The sequence below is a fragment of the Gavialis gangeticus genome, unplaced genomic scaffold, assembly GCF_001723915.1.
Source record: "Gavialis gangeticus isolate Ggan-Ray unplaced genomic scaffold, GavGan_comp1, whole genome shotgun sequence".
NCBI lineage: Eukaryota > Metazoa > Chordata > Crocodylia > Gavialidae > Gavialis > Gavialis gangeticus.
In genome coordinates this window covers 82854719-82862193 of record NW_017728993.1, presented here as the reverse complement: position 1 = coordinate 82862193, position 7475 = coordinate 82854719, and positions in this window count along the sequence as shown.

The following is a 7475-nucleotide window of genomic DNA, read 5'->3' as shown; positions in this document are numbered from 1 at the left end:
GGGGCTGGTTTTTTGTGTCTTTGTTCTGTTTGTTCAGTTTTGCTAACTGGAAAAATGTTTGAGTACAAACAGAAGTTTTGTGTAATGTCTCTTTCTTATCCTTTCACTTGATCCTGCATTAAACCATAATTTGAGACACCACAATTATTTCCAACTCAGAATTGTGGCCAAATTAGAAGGCTGCTCTGCCACCTTTTTCAATGTTCAATTGTACTTACACAAATAATCCCACCGAAATCGATGGGGTGACTTGTGTAGAAAGTGCTCCTTAATGGAAGGGTGGCAGACCAGTCACATAGTAAACAGTTATTACTTGATGTATCCATTTGTTACATAATAACAGTATCCTCAAAAAAGGGGGGAAAAAGCAAACAGAAATGCATTACTAGCTCTACAAAAAAGCTAAACTTATTTCTGGAAGGTGCCATCAATTCTCAGTGGTTAGCATATATATGGTTGTAAACATCTCCTGGAAAATGATCTGAACTCTTTAGTCTACATAGATAAATAGGGATTAAAGTCACTCAGGATCTCTCAGAATCAGGGCAAAGAAAGCATATAAAAATTTACAGATGTAAGTCATCCTCAGTCCTTTGATGCTGAAGTTTACCATTGATATGCTGGTCTACAACTGAGTGTGTGCATCTACACAAGACACTTACTGCTGAGTTGCCTACATAGCTTGCCAGTAAAGCATCACCATCTACACAAGCAGTGCTATTTGGCCAGATTAAACTAATTAACTCCACCATAGGATAGTACTGCCCAACACAAATACAGTTCTACAATAGTTATTTACTCTGCTGCAACACATGTGTAGACAGTGGCTGGCTGGGGCAGGAGGGTGCTTCAGTTTGGGGCTGTCACCTGGCTAACCCCACACCGAAGCACCTTCATTCTACTTGACACTGGTGCAGCAATAATTATGAAATAGATGCATCATTTTGAAACCATAAGAGGTTGGCAACAGCACTTCTAAATTAGGGGCAGACACCAAACTTAGGAACTGTTTCTAAAATAGAGAACTGCAGCCTCAAGATAATAAGACCCCAGCCAGCCTCTCTGCAGCACATTGAGCAGCAGCAGCCCTGGGCTCAACATGCTGCAGCCCTGGGCACACATGTAAACACCATGCCCAGAAGCAATAAACTCCAGCACAAACATTACATGCAGTGCTATAAGGGTGAAGTAAACTAAATTCAAGTACTATACTGCTGCAGAGTTTTTTTACTCTGCAACACCTCACATGTAGACATTGATGTGGGTGGCTGGGGCATAAGGGTGCTTCAGTTCAGTTAGCCCTGCACTATAGCACCTTCATCCCCTAGCCAGCCCCTCTGCAGCATGTTGAGCTTCAGGAAGCAGCTCTGGGCTGGCAGCTGACCTCCTGGGCTCCCTGCCAGCTGGGGCTGCACTGCCACAGCTCAATGTGCTGTGGTCCTGGGTGCACATACAAATGGCGCACCTGGGAGCAATAAACCCAAGCACAAACTGAGCTAGAGTTTATTGTGTCAAATTAATTTCATGTGTAGATGCGCCCACTGTGGTGGAAAACCATTACCACCACTGAGAAAAGTGACAAGATTTATGACTCCTTCCTGAATGAGCCTAGTGGGTGAGGAAGGACTAAATGATTTTCTACCATGGTAGAGCTGCCTCTTGTTTACACCCAGTCTGCTCAGTAACAAATGAAACAAGAGATCAGGGTTGGCCTAGCCTCTCACTTTTCCAACTGTGTGTGGCTTTGAGCAGAAGTATCCCTTCAATGCTTTTCTCTCTAAAACCCCTACAAAGCCAAGCTATAACCAAGTTACAATATTTTCACATAATTAATATTTTGCACTATTGGGGTCTACTAGCACGTAAGCATAGAGAGGTAAAGACTGAAATTCTGGGTCAAATCCTGTGCTAATTATTTACGTTAAATAGTCCAGTTGAAATCAACAGGACGATTGGCATATAAAACAATTAAATGAATCTGGACTACTATATAAAGTATGTACCTAAAAGACTTTAAAATTATCCCTACTCTAGCAAATATATTAGAAAACAGAGTAAGTAGTAATATGATAACATACCTATTCTTAAGGTAATTCCAGTTTAAGTCAAAATACCCAAGCACAGCAATAATTATGTCAGAGATGCATCTTCTTGAAACTGTAAGAGGTCAGAGACAGCAACTGTAAATAAAGAGCAGAAGCCAAAGTTGGAGCAGTTTCTAAAACAGAGAACTGTAGCCTCAAAATAATAAACTTAAGAGAGTTAGAATCAAGGAGGAATTTTTAAGGAGAGTTCCACTGTAATTCAAAAAGCCAAAAATTTTTTTAGAAATCTTTTTTTCTAATCCTAGCCTTTTACAGGAGGGTTTAAACATGCTAAAGAAGACAGGAAGAATTCTGATATGAAATCAGGCACAATTGACAAATATGATAATATGTGCAATAGAACTTAAAGTATTATATCTGGCTTAAAAGATTAAGAGATAGAAGAATAGAAGTGTTCTTCCTAATTAGATAAGCCATATGGTATATGGAATAAATCCTGGTAGTAGGATGGCTTGTAAATACAATCTTATTTTCTGACCAGATCTTATCATGTCTCTTCCATTCTGTATTTCAGATTTATTTACTAAGAATAATAAGAAAAATAATATCTGGCGAGTCGTTGTTAATAAGGATTATACTTCATTGTTAAAAGAGTGTATCAGGCACTATTTTTTCTACCCTCACCACCATCTTGAAACAAGATGATGATAAACATGGTCTTACATTTTAAAGGTGGGCTTCTTCTTTATAGTGAAAACTAGGGTAATCATAAATTTATTATACAATTTAACACAGTAGGTGATGCTATCATCCTACATAGAACAGAGTTTTGACCTTATCTTTTTAATAATTAATTTCCCTTCCCTTTCTTGCCCAAAATGCAACACACTCTGATATCATAGATTTTAGAACTTTAATGCAACCTTTGACATTTCTCAGGTATCCAGGTTGTAGCCATATTGGTCTAGAGGCAAAAGAAATAAAAACTCATGGCAGAGGTGATATCTTTTATTGGACTAGCTAGATATTTGCAAAAACACTTTTCTTTATTTGCAAGCTTTCAGGCACAGGCACCCTTCATCGGGCACAGGTGATTGCAAAGATGGTAAAAGTTCTCCTAGGAAGAAATGAAAATTCCTGTTTCATAAGAGAGCTAAAGGTGTGATAAAGTTTCCTGTTTGGAACAGTTCATTTTGTGCAGATTAGGCTCAGAGAAAAGTCGGAAAAGTTTTCTTTACCTCAAAGTTTCCTAGTGGTAAGCAGGATGTAGAATTATATTTCCTTCTAGTTATTATGTTTCATATTTCACAGAAGAGTGGAAAGGTGGAATGCTCTTGTGGGCAGGAATCTCATTTGTGGAGAGGAAGCTCTGTGCTCTGTTCGAATGCAAATTAGCTGAAACAAAGGTGTCAGGTTTCTGGTGGTAAATTTTGCTTCAGTCTTTTAAAAATATGGCGTTTTCATTTTTAAAAGCAGCAGAATTTGATATCTTCCATGTGCCAGGTATCCAGAAGAAAATGATTCTACATCCTGCTTACCAGCAAACAACTTTGAGGTTAAAAGACTTTTCCCCCTTTTCTTTGAGCTTAATCTGCACAAAATGAACTGTTCCAAACAGGAGACTTTACCACACCTTCAGCTCTTGTGAAATATGAATTTACATTTCTACCTAGGAGAACTTTTACAATCTTTGCAATCTCCTGTGCCTGACTGAGGGGTGCCTGTGCCCAAAAGCTTGCAAATAAATATATATTTTTTGCTAATATCTAGTTGATCTTATAAAAGATATCACCTCTGCCATGAGTTTTGATTCCTTTGACATTTCTTGCATCTGTGATGGCTCAGCTGACTCATTATGGAATTACTTTATGACAGGAAGACCCAGTAAAGTTCGTAAAGGGTAAAATTTATTTCTAGAAAGTGTCCAGCTGGTATAATTATTTCTACTAGTGTCCAGCTAGTATGAACATTCAACACATGAGTGTTTCTGAGTTGTGCTGTTTCCATATTATAACTACAATTCATCACAAGCTCCTGCTCAGAAATTCAATGTGATCAGCTTAAATAGCAACCCCACTGTATGTTCAACCTGATGTCTCAATCCTGCAAGGTCCTGAGTCATCTTTATCACATTCAGCTCAGTGGAAGCACTCCATAAGATGTGACTTCAAGTTATTACAGCAATCTAACATTGGAACTCACCTGTAGTCACAGCCCCCATTGTCATACAGACATGCATACTTTACAGCTCGCTTCCCTTTACACATTAACATCAAGTAGCTGAAACAGGCTTATGCCAGTTCTGCTGTTCTGATTGCTGAGCAAAAAGGACAGGAAATCATTACAGTCAAAACATTTCTAGCAAAGGTCACTTTAATAGAAAATTACATCAATCACCTTGAAGAAAAAAGTACATTTCAATTGATGTCATTCAGTCATGAACTAATATCAGCTTTAGTTTTAAAAAGTTAAGCTAGTTCTTGAGAAAAATCATTAAAAATTAACCATGTCTTCAGTAGAGATTTGAATTTTGTGCAAGTAGGTAGAATTTTATTACTTATTTTGTATGACAGTCTAAATGATTATCTAGAAAGGTTTTTCTTTCTTTTTTTTCCTGTGGAGGTAGTTTTAATCAGAGCAAATCAGCTGCGGAAGAAAGAACATGTATGAGGAGTTTCTCTGTCTTTACTGCTAGTTATCTACTTCATAGAAATGCTGAGGATTTAATTAGCAGTTGTAAAGTGTTTTGAGATCCTCAGACATTGCTGTTATAATAATTCCAGTCCTTTTCATTTACATAACAGTAATTCAAGAATATGCATATTTTGGATTATCATGCACATGAAGTAAAGTAGCTGATTGTCATCGTATTGCATGCTGTTAAGCAAATGATAGTTTAAGGGACACATTTTTTGAAGTACTCTCTCAAATTGCATGTGCAATTTGGATGAAAACTGGATTTACCTGTACAAATCAAGGCCCATTTTTCCAGCCCTTAATACTGTCCTACTGCCTAATTCTGAGATCATTAAAGTCAATAGGAAAGATTCCAATGACTTTGGCAGCACAAGATCCAGCCAACACACCCCAGTTCAGTAAAGCCTTTAGGCTAAACTCCTATTTTGTTAATTATGCAAAGTTGAGGGCATTACTCCTCCAAAGCTCAGCACAGAAAAGGATATTTAATGGCAGTGGCTTACTTTCATTAAGGCCAAAACCTACAGCCTGGCTCTGCCTCAATGCTAAATGAATTAGTACAAAACAAGCAGGCTCATTTATTAATGAAAAATACAGGACTGTATTATGATAACAACAGACAAGAACAACAAGAGCTAAGTTACAGTGGTGGGAGAAAATACAGAAACAGAAAAGGATCTATAGAGAGCAGACCCTCTGCCGACTTGCAAAGATGGTAGTGTTGCTAATACAAACAGCTTAACTGGAGCAATCCCTCAAGCACTGTACTCACAGTGAACTCTGTCAAAATGTCACACCTTCCCAGGAGCTTTTCCCCCTCCTTGGGTACTCCATCTCCTTTTTGAAAAGGGAGGGTAATATTTTACCATCCTGTGACAGGAGTAAACTCCCAGGCCCGATCTCAATATCGGCCCACCTCCTGTCTTTGGGCAAACCACCCATCTCACTCTCCTGCCACGCCTTGTTGTAATTTAATTAAGATGTTAATTAGGAGAGAGTCTGTCCTTTGAGTGCGCAGCTGTAACATGGGTGGTACATACTCCGACCTCCCCTTACACGTGTCCCATGCCTCACAGATGTCTCACTGTATGTTAAATCTCCGGCTCAAGGCCAGGCCAAACTGGGCACACAGTTGGATGTCTCACTCACTGAGCTCGTGGGCCACACACCCCACCCCCCTCTCACTTGGGCCTCTTGCTCTCCACCCTCTCTTACAGGGTCTCTATCATTCCACCCACTCCAGAGTCACATTCGTACCAACCTGATCCCTTGAGTGACGCCTTAGGGCCATCAGACTTTGCTCTGCATGCCTTGGCCAGTTCTGGTGCATCCATTTGGGCCTCTCCCATGGCCTTCATTTCCACAGAACTGGGCAATTATTCAGCTCTGGGCCAACTATTCCCCTCACCCCCAACCAGGGCCAATTTGCCCCTTTCTCAGGCCAACTCTTCACCCCTACACCAGGGGCTGGGGTCTTCCACCCCTGCAGGCTTAGATGCTCCTCTCTGAGCATGCCTGGACCCAACTCCTGGGTCTCACACCCTCATGGGCTCAGGTGCATCTTGGCATGCATGCCTGGGCCCCCTAATCCCACTGGCAACACACTTGAAGGTGGGGGCTGGAGTTTAGGCACCTCTACCCACCTTTCACTGGGGATGTTTGTGGTCCCAGCATTTAAGTGGCACTGCCTCACCACAGGCTATCCCACCAGGCCTCCCACGCCCACATGGTGCGGTTTTCAGTCATGCCCAGAGCCAGAGGCCTCCTCCTTCCCCATAGCCCCTTCCCTTACCTCCAAGATGTTCCTGGAGTAGTAGCTCAGCAGGATGATGTTCCTCCCATGCTGGCTAGCAATAAACTGCTGTCCCAGCCTTGAGAGCTAGGCATTAAAATGCCCTAATCAGGCACCTGCCAGCTGCCTGCTCCAACCCTTAAAGTGATGGAACACTAAAGCTGCTCCATCACACATCCAAGGTGGGTCTTGGGCACTTGGTACTGGCACTAGTCTGCTGCATTGACTCCTATGCTTGTGTTACTGGGAAGTCTTGCTCCACCCAGATGGACACACACACTCCACAATCAACTCTGTCCTCAGAGTTCCATGCAAAACTCATGCAGATCCAAGCTCCTTACAAACAAAACCACAATACTAACACAATCATATGCACTTGCCTCACACCCACACCCCTCACACACACAATGAACCAAAGTGCGCATATACCCAGACTCACTATGACAGGTGCAAGCTCTTTTTATAGGTTCCAATCACACCACCTCTGTCAATCACCTAACCAATCACTCCACCAGAGGTGCTGTCACTCTCCTGTTAATCATCAGCCGCTCCAATCATAATTTTGATCACCTCAGGAAAAAGGTACTAAATACACAGTAGGTCTATACTAGTTTTGGCACGAACATCTAATGACTAACTGTGCATGCCCGGACCTCTAAAGTGGGTCACTTCCTCATTAAGGTACAAAGTTCATCCTTTCTGGAATCTTCTGGCTCTTTTAACTCATTGGGCATGTGCAGCAATATGTTATTTACTGAACCACTACTCAGATTACTTGGCTTGCTTTGTAGATGTACATAAAAGTTAAGGGATATACCACCTAGAGGCCTACAACACAGTGCCACCATGTGGCCCCTGGGCTATAAACCACATGGGCCATATACTCTGGGGGCACCACCCCCTCCCAAGGATACCCTCCTTCAAGTAGCATGGGCACCACT